This window comes from Carlito syrichta, unplaced genomic scaffold, assembly GCF_000164805.1.
Source record: "Carlito syrichta isolate Samal-C Ts95f unplaced genomic scaffold, Tarsius_syrichta-2.0.1 Scaffold288912, whole genome shotgun sequence".
Classification (NCBI taxonomy): Eukaryota; Metazoa; Chordata; class Mammalia; order Primates; family Tarsiidae; genus Carlito; species Carlito syrichta.
In genome coordinates, this window is record NW_007233008.1 from 137,326 (window position 1) to 160,262 (window position 22,937).

General features: G+C 38.6%; 1 protein-coding gene across 1 annotated transcript in view; it reads right to left on the minus strand.

Moving 5' to 3' along the window:
* The window catches only part of LOC103256088 (unconventional myosin-IXa), a 151,020-nt gene that overhangs the window by 105,446 nt on the left and 22,637 nt on the right, over nt 1-22,937 (minus strand). The window lies entirely within an intron of this gene.

The window sequence follows — 22,937 nt, forward strand, 5'->3', positions numbered from 1 at the left end:
TTGCAGGCATGGCAGCATACACCTGTAGTCCCAGCTACTTGGGAGGTTGAGGCAGAAGGATCACCAAGAGCGCAGGAGGTCAAGGCTGCGGTGAGCCATAATTGTGCCACTGAACTTCAGCCTGGGCAACAGAGGGAGAGTCCAACCAAATGAAAAAAAAAAAACAAAAACAAAAACACATGTCTCATCAAGACTACGTAATATTAAGTCCCACTGTCCGAATCTGAACATTTTCTAAAATAGCAACTTGCCAAAAATATATATTTCAATGTGCATTATATTAACAATTTAAAATCTACAGAGTACAAAGAAAAATTACCTTCCCCCAGCTATCTCAAATGTTTCCAAGATATCTGAAATTAGAATTAAGTTATTTCTTTATACTTAACAAGTCCCGCTAAAGATTGTATTAAGATAGAAAAACCACATAAATCAAATCACCCTGCACCACAACTCTCTTAAGAATAAAGCAAAAACAAGAAACAATGCCATCAATGGAACAAAAAGTTTCTAAAATTCATTAAACAGTAAGAAGATGAAATTATAAAAACAGAAATTGAACTAAATAAAGTTAAAACCAAGAAAACAATGAGAGAAATAGACTACAGAAGCAGACATATTTTCAAGGAATTCTGGGCTCTGACTCTCTTCCACAAAAAGACCCTGCCACGACTTGCTGAGCAAATTGGACAAAATTATATAACTAAGCACCAGTATACATTTTATTCAATCTACTTCTGTCCTTCAGTGCTACTGTTCTACCTTTTCATTTAACCTATTCCATTCCTTACAAGTATTCTGTATATCTTTCTAATAGTTTCAAACTCAACATACAGCATACCACACTTATAGACAAATTATTTCAACTTATATACCTTACTGAAAAAATTGTGAGTTTCTTCAAATGGCTTCTCCAACTCAATATTTATTCCTAGTTACATCTCTTTTCTATTTGTCCACTCCTACCTACAGAGAAAGTATGTCTCACCTCTTTCCCACGGCTAATAAAACCTATTTCTTATCATCTCCATTAGTAATTCGCCCCAACCAGAAAACCATTCTCATGTGCTATCAACCTTTCCCTTTTTACTTATTTCATCCTTTAACATATAAAGATGATGTGATATTTTTTAAAAGCATAAAAAATTCCTTGAGTTAATTTCCTTTTTTACTACTATATTTTTGTCAAAATCCTCTAATCAGGAAACTTTGTTTTTTTACCTTTTTACTAGATGACCTTTCAAACACAGAGAATATTACAGAATACATAAAAAGCAGTCATATATCTACCACTCACATTAAACAAATCTGAGAAGTACTATACTTACTCCAGATCATTTTATAAACAAACACTGGAAAAACAGTTAAACTCCTTCCTTTGTTCTGCAGAGATAATCACTATCCTGAGATTGGTATTACTCCCATACATAACTTTACATTTTGTATGAAACTTTATGTTTTGTATGAGACCTGTGTGGGTAGCCATTTATATATAGCACTATTTTAAAAAAGAAGAAGGAGGAGGAGGAGAAGGAGAGAGAAATAGATAGGTTCATCCTAAGTTGCCCATGCTGGCCTTACAACTCCTGGGCTCAAGTAATCCTTCTGCCTCAGCTTCCAGAGTAGCTGAGTCTACAAGCATGTGCTATCGTGCCTGGCTCTCATTTTTTAAGCTTTAAAATAAAATGGTATCACTCTACACTTAATAACCTGCTTCTCAGCCAGAAGTGGTGACTGACACCTGTAATCCCAGAGCTTTGGAAGGTTGAGGTGGGGGGATCAGTTGAGGAAAAGAACTTGAGACCAACCTGGACAACATTGCAAGACCCTGGTTCTAAAAAAAAGTCTGCTTCTCACTTTGTTTTTGGGGGCTTTTTTTTTGTTTTTTGTTTTAGTTGGGGTCTCACTCTTTCGCCCAGACTGGAGTGCAGTGGCCACTCTCGGCCACCGCAGCCTTGACCTGCTGGGCTCCGGCAATCCTTCCACCTCAGCCTGCCAAGTAGCTGGAGCTACAGGCATGCGCTACCATGCCTGGCTGATACTCATTTTGACTTTTCTTTTCTTTTTTTTTTTTGAGTTGAAGTCTCACTCTGTTGCCCAGACTGTAGTGCAGTAGCCGCTCCTGGCCACCGCAGCCTCGACCTGCTGGGCTCTGGCGATCCTTCCGTCTCAGCCTTCTGAGTAGCCGAAATTACAGGCGCGCATTACCACACCCGGCTAATTTTTTGATTTATTGTAGAGATGAGGTCTCGCTGCCCAGGCGGGTCTTGAACCCACGGGCTCAGGCAATCCATTTACCTCAGCTTCCCAAAGACGCGGGATTACAGTCTGAGCCACCGAGCCCGGCTAATATTGTCTTTTCTATTTATAAATGCTGATACAGTTAAAGTTCATTAACTGCCAGATAATATCCCACTGTATGAGTCCACAAGGGGATCATATCATTGATCCACAATTTATCAATCCACTGTTATTCTAGTGAACACTAGGATGTTCCCAATCACTATTTTTTGTTTGAGTCTCACTCTGTCACCCAGGCTGGAGTACAGCAGCAAGCTCAAGGCCACCGCAGCCTCGACCTGCTGGGCTCAGGCGATCCTTCCGCTTCAGCCTTCCAAGTAGCTGGAACCATAGGTGTGCACCATCATGCCCGGCTAATTTTTTTGATTTATTGTAGAGAAGAGGTCTCGCCATGTTGCTCAGGCTGGTCTCAAACGCCTAAACTCAGGCAATCCTCTCGCCTCTGCCTCCCAAAGTGCTGGGATTACAGGTGTGAGCCAATGTGCCAGCCTCCCAATCACTATTAAAACAATACTGCATTTGTCTTGCATGTTTCCTCATTTGGCTTTACTAGAATTTTTCTGGACTTCATATCTAAGAGTCAAATCGCCAACTTTTAGGTATCTTCAACTTTACTGGATATTAACAAAATATTCTCCAAAATGGCTGTTCCAAGTAACTATTTCACAAACAGTGTAGGAGAGTTCATATTTTTTCAATCTCCTTACCAAAAGTTAGTATTTGTCATATCTGAAGAGTGAAAAGGTATACCGTTATTTTAGTTTTTACATTTCCCTGATTACTAAGTGAGGACGGGCAAACTTAATTCTCTCCTTTGCCATTTGGGCTATGTTGCTCATTCATTTCCATTTACCTTTTTTAATAAGCTGTCTTTTCCTTATTGGTTTAAGTTTTTCATTATTAATTTCAATATTAATATGCTGGACATTAATCAGTCTTCAGTTAAATATTTGGCAAATGTCTCCTACCAATCAGTGGTTTATCTTTCTGTTCTATTTATACTGCATTTTATTGTAAAGAAATCTTTGTTTTTAACAGTCAAATTTATTGATCCTTTACTTCAGTAACAGTGAGGATATAACCTGAGCTAGCAGGTTCCTGATTTGATAGCTATTTTCTTCTCTTGAATCCCTAGGTATATGGTTCATATACACTGTGGCATCTGGCAGCGGTTAGCAACAAAGTTACTTCTTACAGCCAGGGAGGTTGTCCCCTGTACTACCCCAGGAGATCCACTGAGTAACTACCATCAGATCCTTAAAGTTGTAAAACATGCAGCCCTAGTACTAAACTCAGAAACATCTTTTTCAACAGAGGAGAGGAACCCCATCCTGGCCCATGGATTTCAACAATGAGCCCAACTCCATTATACCTCCGCATTACCTGAAAGTAGCCAAAACCTCAGTTGCTTTACCTGTAGACTCAGCAAGACCCACTCACCACATTATGTTCTACTCTCTCTAAAACATAGAAATGTTTATCTTTTTTTAAGCCTCATTCATATCAATTTAGTCTTTTCTTTTTGCTGTTTTATCAGTCATTTGCTCTGTTTTTAAAAAGGGGGTCGTCTCAAAACAATACTCACAAATCCATCTTGATGGCAAGCTTAGTCCTTGTGAACTGCTTGAAAAATCTACATTTGTAATTCCCAGGCATGGGTATTCATAAGAACCATGTGAGGAACTTTTTTTTTTTTTTTGAGTTGGAATCTCACTCTGTCACCCAGACTGAAGTGCAGTGGCTGCTCCCGGCCACCGCAGCCTCAACCTGCTGGGCTCCGGCGATCCTTCGCCTCAGCCTTCCAAGTAGCTGGAACTACAGGCGTGCGCTACCATGCCCAGCTCATTTTGATTTATTTTAGAGATGAGGTCGTGCCAAGTTACCCAGGTGGGTCACGAACCCACGGGCTCAGGCAATCCATCCACCTCAGCCTCCCAAAGGCGGGGGATTATAGGCTGAGCCACCGAGCCTGGCGGAACTTTTTAAAAATATACATTTCCAGGACCCAAAACAGTTCTGAGCTGAGAAAATCTAATCAATTCTCTCACTGCTGGACTAGGAAACAATATATAGGAATCACTGTACACACAAGTATTTGGGAACTCACTCTCTACTCCCTTACCACTCTTTCAATATAGCAAGCTAGGGACAAGGCTCTGGAAAAGGTACCAAATCTCAGAGTTGCCAAATGCAAAGGCTTTTTCTCAGTCGTCATCTTAGCAAACCACACTATAGCATTTGACTATAAGGCAGCCAACTTCTCATTCTTGAGAACAAGAACGAGAACTGCTCTCACATAAGTTTTCTTATAATCTTCCCAACAGGTTTACTCTTACTGACTCACAGCTCCTTTTCCATTACCTCACTTTAAAAGTAAAAAATACTCTCAACCTAGCGTTCTTCTACCTAGATGATTTATCCAGTACTCTGTAATTCATCCCTTTACCTGTTATCGATGGATGTTTTTGCCCTACAACGGGAGAACTGAGTAGCTGTGACAAAAACCACATGCTCTACAAAGCCAAAAATTTTTACTATATGGTCCTTTACAGAAAAAGTTTGCTGGCTCCTGTTTTAGCATAACTTTCCAACCAATAGAGTAGAAAAAAAACAGATTAATAAAAATAATCTCAAAAGAAGGTGGCTGGGTGTGCACAGTGGGCCCATGTCTGCAATCCCAGCACTTTGGGAGACCAAGGCAGGAAGACTGCTTGAAGTTAGGAGCTTGAGACCAGTCTGAGCAACATAGCAAGATCCTGCCTCTACAAAAAATTTAAAAATTAGCCAGACCTGGTGGTACATACCTGTAGCCCTAGCTACTCAAGAGGCTGAGGCAGGAGGAATGCTTGAACCCGGGCGATAGAAGTAACAGTAAGCTATGACTGCACCACTGTGTTTCAGACTGGGCGACAGAGCAAGACGCTGCCTGTCTCCAAAAAAACTTTAATTTAAAAATTTTTTTTTTTTTTGCCAGTTACAGTGGCTCACGCCTGTAATCCAGCACTTTGGAAGGTGAAGACAAGAGGATTGCCTGAACTCAGGGGTTTGAGACCAGCCAGCAACATGACGAGACCTCATCTCTACAATAAATTTTTAAAAATTAGCTAGGTGGTTCCAGCTACTTGGAAGGCTGAGGCAAAAGAATCACCTGCCCAACAGGTTAAGGCTGTGGTGGCTGTGAGCGTGCCACTGCACTCCAGCCTGGGTGACAGAGTGAGATTTCGATTCAAAAAAAATAAATAAATTTTTTTTAAACAAAACAAGAAAGGAGAAGGTAAAGAAGTCAGAATAGGTGAACAAATGGAAAGTAAATACTAAGTTTCAAAACTAAATATAACAGTAATTGTAGTAAATATAAATGCTCAAGTTAAAAGACAAACATTGCCAGATCAAATCTTTAAAATCCAACTATATGCTGTTTTCAACAGATATACATCCATGAGGATACAGAATGTGAAAGTTAAAAAAGGAGAAAAATATGCCATGTAAATACTAGCCAAAAGAAAGTTGCTATAATCAAAATAACATCAAACAAAACAGTAAATAATGCTGAATTACAGATCTCTTACATCCCTTTTAGCACTTCTATACTATTATTTTAGGTTTAGGCCTGAGACAAAAGTCTCCATATATCACTGGTGACCTTGAAAAGAATTAGGAAATAGGAAAAGACTACAAGAATCTGAGACCAGCCAGGACAACATGGCAAGACCCCATCTCTAAAAAAATAAATAAATAAACTTTTAAAATAAATGTTTAAAAAAAAAATGAATTATTGTATAATACACTAGCATATCAGTTTAGCCTACCCAGTAAGTACTCTGTACCTTCTAGTGAAAGTACTGTTTTCCTTTGAAAAACTATTTATCCTTCCTTGTCATCTAACATAGTGAGTTGACTGATCTCATTCCCAAGATAAGGGAAAGGGAGATATTAATCGCGACTCAGGCCTGATCAATCAATTTACTTCATTCCTAGTCTCAGTGGCTGATAACTGAGATTCTATACTGGAACTTTTGCTGCAATTATTGGGAAAGAAGTTTGTTGTTGTTGTTGTTGTTGTTGTTGTTGCTGTTATTTTTAATAAACTAGGGCTGCTAAGCTAGAAAGATGCCACCTTACCTGAAAGCATAGAAAAAACCTTTATGCAATAAAAGAAAACTAACACACGGCAAAGCCTTATCAACATATTCGGGCCACTGAATCCAACTGTGCCTCAAATAAGCTCAACCACTGAACTTCCTTGTTAAGTGTGCCAATCAAATCCTTTTTATTCCCTGAGACACTATGAGGTGGGTTTCTCTTTTCTACAATCAAAAGAATCCTCTATCAGAGTTTGCATTTCCGGAAATACTTTTGAGAAAAAGTTACCTCTTATCTAAACTCCTCATTTCCAAAAATGTCACAATGTAAACTCAAGAATCAAATACATTTGCGTTAACTTCTAGAATTTATTTCATTATCTTGCTATTTGCTATCCAAACTTGGGGAACCAGATTCAAGTAAAGCAGTAACCTCCAACATACAAGTTCACTGTCCAAACTGAAGAATTAAGCAAACTGAGATAACGAGATATTTATCAAGTCCACCATGCAGAAATATGGAAAGAAATTTATGTCAAGCTTAAAAATGTAGAAAATTGTATATAAAAGGTATGCATTTATAAAAATGGATTAAAATAGCCGGGCTCGGTGGCTCAGCCTGTAATCCCACACCTTTGGGAGGCTGAGGTGAGTGGATTGCCTGAGCCCGCGGGTTCGAGACCCGCCTGGGCAGCGAGACCTCATCTCTACAATAAATCAAAAATGAGCCGGGCGTGGTAGCACATGCCTGTAATTCGGCTACTTGGAAGGCTGAGGCGGAAGGATCACCGGAGCCCAGCAAGTCAGGCTGCGGTGACCAGGAGCGGCCACTGCACTCCAGTCTGGGCGACAGAGTGAGACTCCAACTCAAAAAAAAAAAAAAAAAAAAAAAAGGATTAAAATATTGGGCTTCTGGGAAATCTTCATATTTTCCTTTTAAAGTTTTCACTAAAAGTAAGTTTGACATACATTACCTCATTTGAGCTGAACAGTAATTGTCCAAGACAAGGAATAAACTATTACCTTCCAAATCAGAAAACTAAGGCCTAAAGAATAAAAGATCTATGAGAATTTACTTTACAATAAAGATGGCATTTCAAGTCAACAGAGGGAAAAAGAGGCTACCCAATAAACGATGTAAAGATAACTGACTGATAGTGTGAATAACATAAACAATGCAAAAATACATTACTGACATCTATATAACAATAAGACATTACTGCTATCATTCATAAAGAAAATTATTTAACATTCTTTTTATTCTCTATCTCAATGTAGTTACTTCAAAAGTATATGCTAACAGAGTGAAACAATGTGGTAAGACAGTTGCTGTGGTAATAGGGTGTGGTTCAGAACAGTCCAGCTTATGATGTTATTCACTGGACCTAGATAGAAAGGACTAATTATAGAGGAAAATTGCAGTGAAGAAAGAAAACAGGGAATACAAAGTTTCCTTTAAATTAAAGGCTCAGTTAAAGAGAAAAAAGTAACTAAAGATTTTTAATGCAGTGTTTTATGTACTGTATGTATAATAAAACTTACTTTTCAAAAAATATGTATGAATGTTGCTGTTACTTTTTTATCAAGTTCTCAAGGCTATTTTCCAAGAGGGGAAAAAGTTATCCTTTCTCTTTATCCTATTGTATCTTAGGGATATACTGATAAATGTTAGTAAGTATGACCATACATTGCCATCCAGTAGTAAGAAAAGTAGAACTGAATCAAGCAAATGTATGTTTAAAAAAATAAAAAAATCTGGCCGGGCTTGGTGGCTCAGCCTGTAATCCCAGCACTTTGGAAGGCCAAGGCGAGAGGACTCCCTGAGCCCGCAGGTTCAAGACTAGCCTGGACAACTTGGCGAGACCTCATCTCTACAATAAATAAAAAATTAGCCAGGCATGGTAGCACATACCTGAAGTTCCAGCTACTTGTAAGGTTAAGGTGGAAGGATCGCCAGAGTCCGGCAGGTCAACGCTGGGGTGGCCATGAGTGTGCCACTGCACTCCAGCCTGGGTGACAGAGTGAGACTTCAATACAAAAAAAAAAAAAATCTAACTTTACTACTGGAAAAAATAACTCAAAGCAAAGGTCTCACAAGATATAAAGAAATAAAAACACTATAATATCAAGGCAGATCCATTTGAAAAAACATAACTGATTTGTTTATAGCTTTAAATATAATGAGGAAAAGAGCTAAACATTTTGAATCTATTTAGACTAATAACTAAGGAAAAGTGGTGTTCAAGACCTAATATTCATGATTCTTCATTTTCTAGTGCTTACAATTACAGTGTTCCACAAATAAACACTGTATAGGCATTACCATACTAATGTAGAATCACACATGTAAACATATATGCAATTTATTTCAATATGCAAACATTCAGATTTTTAAACCTTGCAAACTATGCATTTAGTAGTGACCTTTTTTCCCCAAAAGCCTCCAAATGCTTTTTTTGAAAAATTCATTTCCTCCCTTTCCTAGGCACACAGCTAGACTTTATTTCTCAACCTTCCTTACAGTTACATGTGGTCATGGGACCAAGTTCTAGCCCAATGGTATGTGGAGCAGAGGTGATGCACACTTCCTCCATGCTGAGCCAATGAAAGTCCCTAAAAGGATCAACATTTCCTAGTCTGCTGGAAGAAACGAGAGGATCCAGGGAAAAGCTCTAAGGCTTGAAATGATACAGAGCCACTAGTTGGGAGGAGTCTGGATTCCAAATAACCACATGGAGAAGTATGTCCACCATCACCCTGTGATACAAATGAGAAAATAAACTCTAATTGTATAGAGTGGCTGATATTTAGAGGGTGCTTAGGTACAGCAGTGAGGTTACTCTGACTAACACACTACTATAAAATTTGTCCAAATATCCTCCTGTAAAGAATACTATACGGAAATTCCTCTTACAATGAATCCATCATTCCAGCAGAATTCTACAAAACACACAAGGAGGAGCTGATACCAATATTACTGAAAGTATTCTAAGCAACTGAGAAAGATGGAACTCTCCCCAAAACATTTTATGAAGCTAACATCACACTGATACCCAAACTGGGTAAAGGTTCAACAAAGAAAGAGAACTAAAGGTCAATATCCTTGATGAACACAGAAGTTAAAATTCTCAACAAGATTCTGGCAAACCAGATCCAACAACACATCTCAAAAATCACCATGATCAATTAGGCTTTATCCCCAGGATGCAGGGCTGGTTCAACATCTGCAAGATCATAAACGTAATTAAATACATCAACAAATGTAAAGACAAAAACCATATGATTATATCATTAGATGTGAAAAAAGCTTTTGATAAAAATCCAGTACCCCTTCTTGATGAAAACCCTCGAACATCTAGGCATAGATGGAACACACGTAAGAGCCATCTACAAGACACCCACAGCCAACATCCTCTAAACAGACAGAAATTGGAACCATTTCTCCTGAAAACCAGAACAAGACAAAGATGTCCACTCTCAACCCTCCTGGTTCAACATAGTATTGGAAGTCCTAGCTAGAGAAATCAGACAAGAGAAGGAAATCAGGGGTATCCAAATAGGAAAGGAGGAAGTTAAGTTATCCCTCTTTGCAGACGACATGATTCTATATCTCAAAAACCCAAGGGAATCTTCAAAAACCTCCTTGCACTGATAAAGGACTTGGGCAAAGTCTCAGATTATAAGATAAATGTGCAAAAGTCAGTTGCATTCCTATATACCAACAATAAACAAACAGAAACCCAAATAAAAAGCACAATTCCATTCACAATAGCCACACAAAAAATGAAATACTTGGCATCTTTTTAATCACAGAAGTCAAAGACCTTTACAACAAAAACTACACAACACTGCTCAAAGAAATCAAAGATGACACAAACAAATGGAAAAATATTCCATGCTCATGGATTGGAAGAATCAACATTGTTAAGATGTCCATCCTATCCAAGGTAATCTACAGATTTAACGCAGTACCCCAATTAAATTACCAGCAGCATTCTTCTCAGACCTGGAAAAGACAATACAGGAATTCATATGGAAACATAAACAAACATGAATAGCCAAAACAACCAGCAAAAAAAACAAAGTGGAAGGCATCAGGCTCCCAGACTTTAAGCTTTATTATAAAGCTACAATAATCCAAACAGACCGGCATTGGTACAAGAGCAGGTATACAGACCAATGGAACACGACAGAGATTCAAAATACAAAACTTCAATTTTTCAACCAACTCATCTTTGACAAAGCTTCTACCTCCAACCACTGGGGAGAGGAGAAGCTATTCAGTAAATGGTGCTGGGAAAACTGGCTAACCACATGCAGAAGATTAAAACAAGACCATACACAAAAGTCAACTCTAAATGGAACAAAGACCTAACTAAATGTAAACCTCAAACTATAAGAACTTTAGAAAACGCAGGAGACACCCTTATGGAAATGGGAACTGGCAACCAATTCCTGATCAAAATCCCACGTGCCCATGCCATAAGAGATAAGACAGACAATGGGACCTCATCAAACTGACAAGCTTCTGCAAAGTCAAAGAAACCATCAAGAGAGCAGGGAGATAGCCCACGGACTGGGAAAAAATATTTGCTAACTGTATATCTGACAAAGGCCTAACATCTAGAATCTACAAGGAACTTAAGTGGGCCAAAAAGAAAAAAAAACAGCCCCACTACAAATTGGGCAAAAGATATGAATAGGTACTTCGCAAAAGAAGACATACAAACAGGTAACAGACACGAAGAAATGCTCAGCCTCACTAGTCATCAAAGAAATGCAAATTAAAACCACACTGAGATACCACCTAACTGCAGTCAGGATGGCAATCATCAATAACTTAGAAAACAGATGCTGGAGAGGATGCAGGGAAAAGGGAACACTTCTGTACTGTTGGTGGGAATGTAAACTAGTTCAATCTCTGCGGAAAACAGTGTGGCGATTCCTAAAAAATCTGAAAATCAACCTCCCACACAACCCTAAATCCACCTACTGGGAATATACCCAGAGAAACTCAAATCACTCTATGAAAAAGATACTTGCATATGCATGTTTATTGCAGCATTATTTACAATAGCAAAAACAAGGAACCAATTGTGCTGCCATCGAACGAGGACTGGATTAAAAAAAAAAAAATGTGGTACATATACATGATGGACTATTACACAGCCATAAATAAGAACAAAATTATGAATTTTGCAGCAACTTAGATAGACTCAGTCTATAATACTGAGTGATCTATCACAGAAACAAAGAACCGAGTATCACATATTCTCATTCAGAACAACTATTGTAATACTATAAGAAAGGGATTGGTAGTAGTAGGAAAATGCCAGGGGAGGCCAAGGGCAGGATTGACAGTAGAAGAAAACTGCCAGAGAAGGAGGAGGAACACCTCATCAACACAGGTACCCGCATAATGAACATTTGTATACCCAACCCTGAACTGTACAACCACATATTCAAAATTAAAAAGAAAAAAAAAGAAATCCATCAGTAAGTACTTACTACAGGTCAGGTCTGTCTTTAAATTATATCCTGAATCTAACCACTCTTATCATGCCCAATCTTGCCACCCAGCTCAAACCCACTATTATTCTCTCACCTGAATTAGTAAAGCAGCATGATACCCTTGCTTCTATCATTACTCGATTACTGCCTATTTTCCACAAAGGCAGTCACCATTTTAAAAATTAAATCAGATCATGCCACTCCTCTGTCCAAAACCTTCCATGGCTTAACACAATTAAATACAACTGAAACTTCTGGCCAGGCTTGGTGGCTCAGCCTGTAATCCCAGTTCTTTGGGGGCTGAGGCGAGTTGATTGCCTGACCCCATGGGTTCAAGACCACCCTGGACAACTTGGCGAGACCTCATCTCTACAATAAATCAAAAATCAGTTGGGTGTGGTAGCGCATGCCTGTAGTTCCAGCTACTTGAAAGGCTGAGGTGGAAGAATTGCCAGAGCCCAGCAGGTCGACATTGGGGTTGGCCATGAGTGTGTCACTGCACTACAGCCTGGGCGACAAAGTGAGATTCCAACTCAAAAAAAAACCCAAAAAACTAAAACCTCTGATTGTGGTCTAAAAAGTACCCCCTCAAACAGTATATTTCTCTCACTCAACTTCGCTCCAGTTTCAATGGTCTTTTTTCTAATCCTAAGCTTATTCCTGTTTCAGAAACTTTACACATACTTCCTGCTTCCTCTCTCTACCTGGACTTTCTTTCACATTACTGAGTTCTCTGATCAAATATCAACTACTCAAAAAGGCTTTTCTTTCCCTCCCCTATCTAAAATAACCCTCTATGTCCACCTTCCATCAATCTATTCCCCTTATATCCTGATTTATTTATATCAAAAAACTTGTTACACTACCTAAAACTGCATTGTTATTTGGGATGTTTTGTTTGTTTGTCTGTTTACTGTCTGACTTCCCCATTAGAAGGTAAATGGCATCATCTTTTTCATCATGGGTATCCACAGTTCAAGTTTATTTCTTGAAGGAATAAACAAATTCACATACATATAATGTATTTTAACAATCATATTTAGTGCTTAAGGTAGTTATTTCATCATACGTCACTACAGTTTTTTTCCCTTTTCCTACTTTCTGATCTATTTTCGTGTATAATGTATATACATGGTTTTGACTTTCTTTAAGAACTGTTTTCAACAATAATTTAAGAATGTCTGACTTTTAAAATGAGCATGTAATCAAAGTCCTTTTCTAAGAAGGTAATCAGTGATGTGGATTTAGTAAGCATGCCTAGCAATATGGATAGAAGAATGGCCATTTCAGGGAGCATCTTTAACTTCAAGAATACTGCTAAACAAGAAAGTTTCCATAACTCTAGTAAAGGAGCAAAAAAATAATAAGAAAAAGAAAAAAATTTAAAACCATGAAGAATAAATGGTTATATTCATATATTAATAGTCACATAGTGGATTATTACTCAACAACAAAAACGAACAAACTACTGATATCACAACAGCTAAAACACTGTGTTAAGCAAAAGAAGTCAGACACAAAAAGGACATAGATATGATTATATCAAGAACAGACAAAACTAAACTACAGGGACAGAAATCAAAAAAATATAGGTGGGGTAGGGAAGAAGAGAGTGACCTAGAATAAAAGGGAATTCTCTGGGGTTGATGGAAATGTTCTATATCTTATTTTTGGTGATAGTTAGACCAGTATACCATTTTCAAAACTCAAACTGAATACTTATGATCTCTGCATTATATTGTATATTAATTAAACTGAGTTGTAAAACATACCACTACACATCTAGGAATAACTCTTACTGAAGATATGTAAGATCTCAAGAAGACCTAAATACATGGAGAAGTATACTACATCCAATCAACTGGTACACGCAATATTATTAAGAAGTCAATTTTCCCCAAAACTGTCTGTAATCCCAAACAAAGTTCTAGTAGGCTTTGAACAAATTGACAAGCTGATTCTCTATGTATATTGGAAAATCTAACGGACCTATAGTAGACAAGACAATCTAAAAGTACAACAAAGTTGGAACACTTATACTAGCAAATATCAAGATTTAGCATAGGCCAGGCTCAGTGGCTTAGCCTGTAATCCCAGCACTTTGGGAGGCCGAGGTGAGTGGACTGCCTGAGCCCATGAGTTCGAGACCAGCCAGGGAAACTTGGCAGGACCTCGTCTATAAAATAAATCCAAAATTAGCCAGGTATGGTAGCGCACACCTTAGTTCTGGCTACTTGGAAGGTTGAGGCGGAAGGATCACCGGAGTCCAGCAGGTCAACACTGGGGTGGCCGTGAGTGTGCCACTGCACTCCAGTCTGGGTGATGGAGTGAGACTCCAACTTAAAAAAAAAAAAAGATTTACAGACAAAAAAAAAGTATACAGACAAAAGAAAGACAATATAGTACTTGATACAAACAGACACAGAGAATCCAGAAACAGAGGCCTATAGAATGATGTCCTAATTTTAAGCCTTTGCACTGGTATGTCCCCTCTGAGGGAACATCATAAATCTGGCAAACCACACAGATATCTCCTTTCAGGGGACATAAAGAGACTGCTGGTGATTATACAGCACAAACTTATGCAAGCGCAAATTTTTCAAAAATATATGTTTCCTTGAAGTTTTCCATTTGAAAACAATGAAAAACCTATATCTCATTTGAAATTTATCAAGTTTCCAATCAATCAGTTGAGAAGTGGTTCAAGAATCATGAGTATGTCCTTCCCCATTGTCTTCAAACAACAGACTGGACACTATATCACACATATTAATGTGGGAAGAAGAAAATGAGACTTCATTGTCTGATCAAATAGAAAAACACCAAGTGGAAGGCATCCAACAAATTACTATTACACAACATGTATCAAGGAAACTGAAATGCATATCTATGACGATTATATAAATTACCACGTTAGAAAAATATAAGATACAAAATTCTGGGAGACGGGCTCAGTGGCTCAGCCTGTAATCCCGCACTTTGGAAGGCTGAGGTGAGTGGATTACCTGAGCCTGCAGGTTCGAGACCTGCCTGGACAACTTGGCGAGAACTCATCTCCACAATAAATCAAAAATTAGCTGGGCGTGGCAGCGTGCGCCTGTAGTTCCAGCTACTTGGAAGGCTGAGGTGGAATGATTGCCGGAGCCCGGCAGGTGAAGATTGCAGTGGCCAAGAGCAGCCACTGCACTCCAGTCTGGGTGATAGAGTGAGACTCCAACTCAAAAAAAAAAAAAAAGATATGAAATTTTGATTTTTTTGTCACAAATAAGTTCCTTAATGTCCAAAACTCAATTATAAGCTAAATATCATCACAATAAGATAATTGGTTCCAGCACTATACTATTTAATATGAAATGATTCGCTTTCATTATTTCATAAAAAAGATCGAGTTGTTGGGAGGTGATCTATGAGATGTCTCCGAGTATAAAGGGTTAAACATAGATGTCACTGCTGGCCAGGGAGATGGCTCACACCTACAATCCCAGCGCTTTCAGACGCTGAGGCAGAAGAACTGCTTGAGGCCAGTAGTTCGAGATGCCACTGCAACTCAGCATGGGGAAAGAATGTTTTTTAAGTCAATGGTACTGGACCAATAGCATATCTGAAGGAAATAATTCACAGACAAAAATTAGTTTAAGATGGAACATAGACCATGAAAGGTAATAAAATAACACTTCTAGAATGGATCATATAAGAATATTTTCATGAACTTAGAGTAGGCAAAGTTTCTTAAACAGAAAATAGAAAGTAGTAACTACTAATCATAAAAGAAAAAAAATGATTAACATGACTTTATCAAAATTAACTTCTGTTCAACAGACATCATTAAGTAAAAAGACAAGTCACAGATAAGAGGATAACTGCAATACACATATTCAACAAAAAACTTATAATTTTTTAATCTAAAAAGATAAGAAAATGAAAGTCCAATTTAAAACAAATTTTTTTAAAGATGTGGGGTACAATTCAGGGTTAGGCACACAAGTGTTCATTATGCAGGTACCCTTCTGATGAGGTGTGTCCACCACTCCCTGCCACAATCCCACTGCTGCCAATCCCTCCTCCCTCCCGGCAATTTCCCACTACCGACAATCCTTTTCTCATAGTATTACAATAACTGTTCAAGGTTCATTTATGAGTGAGAGCATGTGATACTCAGCTCTTTGTTTCTGTGCTAGATCACTCATACTATAGAATCTAAGTCCATCCAAGTTGCTGTGAAGTTCATAATTTTGTTCTTCTTTACGGCCGTGTAATACTCCATTGTGCATATGTACCACATTTTTTTTATCCAGTCCTCTTTTGATGGACAGCATGGTTGTTTCCATGTTTTTGCTATTGTGAAGAATGCTGCAATAAACATGTGTATCTTTTTCAGAGTGGTTTGATTTCCTCTGGGTATATTCCCAGTAGGAGGATTGTGAGGTAATTATGGGATGTTGATTTTTAGACCTTTTAGGAATTGTCAAACTGTTTTCCACAGATGTTGTACTAGTTTACACTCCCACCAACAGTGTAGAAGTATTCCCTTTTCCCTGCATCCTCTCCAGCATGTTTTCTGAGTTATTGATGACGGCCATCCTGACTGCAGCTAGGTGGTGTCTGTGTGGTTTCTGTGTGGTTTTAATTTGCATTTCTTTGGTGACTAATGAGGATGAGCCATTTTTCATGTATCTGTTGGCTGCTTGTATGTCTTCTTTTGAGAAGTAACTATTCATATCTTTTGCCCAATTTGTAGTGGGGCTGTTTTTTTCTTTTTGGCCCACTTAAGTTCCTTGTAGATTCTAGATGTTAGGCCTTTGTCAGATATACAGTTAGCAAATATTTTTTCCCAGTCCGTGGGCTATCTCCCTGCTCTCTTGATGGTTTCTTTGACTTTGCAGAAGCTTGTTAGTTTGATGAGGTCCCACTTATCAATCTTATCTCTTATGGCATGGGCACGTGGGATTTTGATGAGGAATTGGTTGCCAGTTCCCATCTCCATAAGGGTGTTTCCTGCATTTTCTAAGGTTCTTATAGTTTGAGGTTTTACATTTAGGTCTTTGATCCGTTTAGAGTTGACTTTTGTGTATGGTGATAGGTAGGGTCTTGTTTTAATCTTTTGCATGTGGTCAGCCAGTTTTCCCAGCACCATTTACTGAACAGCTTCTCTTCTCCCCAGATTGGCGATGGAGACTTTGCCATAGATGAGTTGGTTGAGAAACTGAGGTTTTGCATCTTGAATCTCTATCCTGTTCCATTGGTCTATACGCCTGTTCTTGTACCAATACCAGGCTGTTTTGATTATTGAGGCTTTATAATAGAGTTTAAAGTCTGGGAGTGTGATACCTCCCACTTTGTTTCTTTTGTTGAAGATTGTTTTGGCTATTCATGGTTGTTTACATTTACATATGAGTTCCTGTATTATTGTTTCCAAGTCTGAGAAAAATGCTGCTGGTAATTTAATGGGTATTGCGTTAAATCTGTAGATTGCCTTGGGTATAAACTGACCTTTTGTTCTTCTACTCGGACATCATATGGAGACTAGACTATAACCAAAACACAAATCCTAAATAACTTAAAATCTCTCTCTACAAGATATATCTCCTTGTTTGTAAAATAAGATTCCCTTTCGTGATGCATCAGAAGAATATGAATAAAGTACTTTCAAAGCTTCTGTGCTTGCATCCACTTAAGTAATAAAATTCCAGAAGCTTAAAAATGTTTACTCATTCTAATAAAAATCTTTTAAGACTAAAGAGCTTTACATTGTCTCACTCTGCACAACTTCTACTCTGTAGTAACTCCATCAAGCTTATTCATAAGTACAACACAAAGCACAATTTAACAAAATAACTAAGATTTATTCTATAATTCTTTAGAATCCTTAATGAAAATGTAAAAATTCTATATGTAATAGAATTAAGAGTATATTTAAAATAAAAGAAAAAATTATAAATGATTCTTTTCTAAGTCATTTATTCTGTAATTTCCTTTCACTAGCTCAATGTATTTGCCTACAATGCTATCAAATCATCCTTTTACAGTTCTTATGAAAAGAAAACTTCCAGCAGCTTTCTTACTAGGCTCCCATTCTCTAAATAAAGGTATTAAGTAGCCAGGCTCGGTGGCTCAGCCTATAATCCCGTGCCTTTAGGAGGCTGAGGTAAGTGGACTGCCTGAGCCCGCGGGTTCGAGATCCTCCTGGGCAGCGAGACCTCATCTCTACAATAAATCAAAAAATCAGCCAGGCGTGGTAGCGCATGCTTTTAATTCTGGCTACTTGGAAGGCTGAGGCGGAAGGATCACTGGAGTCCAGCAGGTCGAGGCTGCGGCGGCCGGAAGCAGCCACTGCACTCCAGTCTGGGCGACAGAGTGATACTCCAACTCAAAAAAAATAAAAAAATTAAAAAATAAAGGTATTAAATGAACATGCATTTAGTGACTCCTATGAGCTCAAGAATGTGCTATATCTCAGTAATACTTCACTTTTCAGAAATTCTGTAACATTATTTTACTCAGCTTTTTTAAAAAAAGCTTTTCTGCAGGGCTCGGTGACTCAGCCTGTAATCCCACGCCTTTGGGAGGCTGAGGTGAGTGGATTGCCTGAGCCCGCGGGTTCGAGACCCGCCTGGACAGCGAGACTTCTTCTCTACAATAAATCAAAAAATCAGCCAGGTGTGGTAGCGCATGCTTGTAATTCCGGCTACTTGGAAGGCTGAGTTGGAAGGATGGCCAGAGCCCAGCAGGTCGAGGCTGCGGTGGCCGGGAGCGGCCACTGCACTCCAGTCTGGGCGACCGAGTGGGACTCCAACTCAAAAAAGAAAATTTAAAAAAAAAAATTAAATTAAAAAAGCTTTTCTTTATTGAGCATATATAGTTGGACTGCGCTGTGTGCTTTATATGTATTGCTACCTGTAATAAGAAATATATGCTATTATGCACATTTCCAAATGAAGAAACTGATGCCATAAAGGTTACATGATGCTCCTAGGATAATATGGATGATTTGAGATTAGAAACTAGATCCCAATTTCTTAACCACTGTGCTACTCTTGGCATATAAGAACCAATATGATAATTAAAGATAATGAATAATAACTGCAGCAAACACTCATATAGCATTTACTGTATGCTTTAATATCACTTGTCTAAGGTTACAGGCTAATACATGGCAGAGCAAAATGTGGACATCAGTAGTCTAGCCTTAGAAACAGGGCTCTAAACCACTAAGCTACTTTGCTCTTACGAAACTACCTTATTATTGTCTTAGAGTTGGTAAGGTACATATCATATTTCCTTATGACATCCTAAGTTCTTAGATTGCAAAGGCCAAGGTTTTGACCCCCCTAAACTTCAGCCTTAGGCTTTCACTGGCATAGAGATTAGTAAATAATAAGGGGAAGCCTGGACAATACTGTGTGACTTCATCTCTACAAAAAGTAAAAAAAATAAATTACCTGGGCATGGTGGCATGCATCTGTACTCTAAGGTGTTCAGGAGGCTAAGGCAGAAAGAGAACTTGAACCCAGGAGTCAGAGGTTGCAGTGAGCTATGATCACACCACTATACTCCAGCCTGGGTGGCGGAGCAAAACTGTCTCTAATAATAATAACAAGGGGAAACTAGAAGATGCAATGGGGTCCTAAGGAAGCTTTCTTTGCAGTTGTAACATTTGGGCTTAGCCTTGTCACTGAACTCCAACATTGTATATCTAATTGTTTAGCGCATATTTGGCTGTCTCCTCTACTAGTATATAGGCATGTTGAGGGTATTTTTTTTTCTGCTATACAATAGTACCTAAGAAAAACCTCAAAAAATGTTTGTTGAATAAGTATGTGAAACTCTATTACAAAGTGTTGTACTTCACAATCCCTACTATCAGAAGAATCAATACATCAGGCATGGTGGCTCACGCCTATAATCCTAGCACTATGGGAGGTGGAGTGCAAGAGGACTGCCTGAGTCCAGGGGTTCAAGACCTGCAGGGCAACTTGGTAAGATCTCATCTCTATAATAACTCAAAAACTTAGCTGGGCATGGTGGCACTTGCCTGTGGTTCCAGCTACTTGGAAGGCTGGGGTGGAAGGATCACCTGAGCCCAGGAGGTCAAGGCTACAGTGGCCATGATCGTGCTACTACACTCCAGGCTGGGCAACACAGTGAGACTCTGATTAAAAAAAAAGAATCAATACAAGATATCCAGATCAAAGAGATTCTTAAGTAATTAAATTATTTGTGGTAAACCACTTATCAGGTTGTTGTAGCAGACAAAAGACTAGAAAAAGACAGTGATAACAGAGAAACATATATTATTTACACCCAGCAGTAAACATGGAACAAAGCAAAACAGAGCAGTGACTCTTCTTTTTTTTTTTAAGAAAGCAGGATTTATTGAGAGAACAGAAAAGCTCCAACAGTGGAAGGGGACCCAAGGGGGTTGCTGGACTCTTCTTTCTTATTTAACCTGCATACTCACAATTTTTTTTTAATACATATTTTTTATTTTAAAATTGTGGGGTACTGTTAAGGGTTAGGTATACAAATATGCATTGTGCAGGTACCCTTGTTAATGAGGTGTGCCGCCCATCCCCAGACAGATATTGACTACCGTTAATCGCACCTCCCTTCCCTTCCCTATCCCCCCATAGTTTCCTGCCACTGTCAATCCTTTTCTTATAGTATTACGATAGTTGTTCAAGGTCCACTTATGAATGAGAACATGTGATACTCAGACCTTTGTTTCTGTGAGAGATCACTCAGTATTATAAACTCTAATTCCATCTAGGTTGCTGCAAAATTCATGATTTTGTTCTTTTTTTATGGTTGTGTAATATTCCACCATGTATATGTACCACATTTTTTTAATTCAGTCCTCTTCTGATAGACAGCATGATTGATTCCATGATCTTGCTATTGAGAACAATCCTGCAATAAACATACGTGTGCAGGTATCTTTTTTTTTATCCCTTTGTTGTCTTTCATATTCTTTTAGGATAACTTTCAGCTGAGAACCTCTTTGACTTTCAATAAGAATAGGGAGGAAGGATTTCAATCTACAGGTTGATCTACTTATGACCTCCACAAATATCTACGTTTTGAAAGTCTTCTTGCCAACACAAATATACTCAATGACTATAAAATATTGAGACTCAGCATCACTTTCCATATTCTTAAGCTCGTATAACAGGAATATGGCACTTATTTGGGAGCACAACCTATGAATGTCTTTCAACTCTATTACTTCGTCCATAGTGCAACATTTTTCAGGTACATAGTGGCTTTTCAGATATGCATATCCTTAGCCACATGAACAGTTTCACAAATATACTTTATAAACTCAGATTTGAAATCCTCAATATACAATAAATGATTCTGAAGGGCTTGCAGAGTCATCTGAGTAGATCCTTTCAACAGACCACCTCTTGTCCACTCCCACAAACCCTTTAGGCTTTGGTTTACTACATTTTTCATCTGCCCTGATTTGCTCACCTTTTAACAATGATTATAATATTTTTTTTATTAACTACTGTTGCTTAATTCCTTCATTCCAGACAACCAACATTTGACTCTTCTACAAGTAAGCATCCTATGGAAAAGGAAGGAAGGAAGGAAGGAAGGAAGGAAGGAAGGAAGGAAGGAAGGAAGGAAGGAAGGAAGGACCCAAGGAAACAAATGAACAAAGTAATTTTAGATAGTCATATATTATTTTTCTGTACAGGGCCAGGCAGTAAATACTTTAGGCTTTGAGGGCTACACGAAGTCTCTGTTATGTATTTGGGTTGTTTGTGTTTTGTTTTGCACCCTTTTAGAAGTGTAAGAAGCATTTTTAGCTCTCAGACATACAAAGCCAGGCCACCTGCCAGATTTGGCCTGAGACCAGTAGTTTTCCTATCATTATCCTAGAGGACTTAGGTATGCTATTTTAGTTATCAGTAGTACTCAGTAAAGATTCTCAGAGGTAGTGAGAGGCCTAAAGGACTCATAGGAGCCAACTTTGCTAATACATGGAAGAAATGCTCAAAGCTAAGAGGAACAGGTAGTACAGAATGTCTAAATCAGAAACATAACTTGGCATGGTTGAGGAACAGAAAGAAGGCTAGTATGGCTGAAGCCAAGTATACAAGGAAGATGATGAGAGATGAGGTCAGAGGTACAAAGGGGTCAGATTTTACAGTACATTACAGTCTGGGATTCTATTGTAAATATAATATTATTTCTGGTTTTTGTTTTTTAACAGGGAATAATATAATCTGATTAATTTTTTAAAAAGACCACTCCATGGTGGCTCAAGCCTGTAATCCCAGCATTTTGGGAGGCCAAGGTGAGAGGACTGCCTGAGCCTGAGGGTTCGAGACCACTCTGGCCAACATGTTGAGACCTTTTCTCTACAATAAATCAAAAAATTAGCCGGGTTTGGTAGCATGTGGCTCTAGTTCCGGCTACTTGGAAGGCTGAGGTGGAATGATCACCTGAGCCCAGCGGGAAGACACTAGGGTGGCCATGAGTATGCCACTGTACTCCAGCCTGGGTGACAGGGTGAGACTCCAACTCAAAAAAAAAAAAAAAAAAAAAAAAGACAACTCCAATTGCTTGAAAGACAAAAAAATTAAAGGAGGAAGGAAAGAGTAATAGGGAGATCAATTAGTAGGTTGCTGCAGGCAGAGCAAAAGATAATGGTTGTTGTACAGAGTAGTAACCATGGTGACAGAAAGAAGTGAGTATATTCTGAACTCACTGATGGATTAGATGTTGGGACAAACACAACACCTAAGTTTACTTACTGAAAGCAACTGGGTAAATACGAAAATAGGATTGACTAGAAGAAAAGCAGGTTTGTTTATGGCCATTTGTTGGGTGTTGTTTGTGTTGTTGTTGTAGGGGGAAATATGCTTTTGGTGTTTTTTTTTTTTGAGTTGGAGTTTCACTCTGTCACTGAGACTGGAGTGCAGTGGTACGCTCCCGGCCACCGTAGCCTCAATCTGCTGGGCTCCGGCGATCCTACCACCTCAGCCTTCCAAGTAACTGGAACTACAGGCGCGCGCTACCATGCCCGGCTAATTC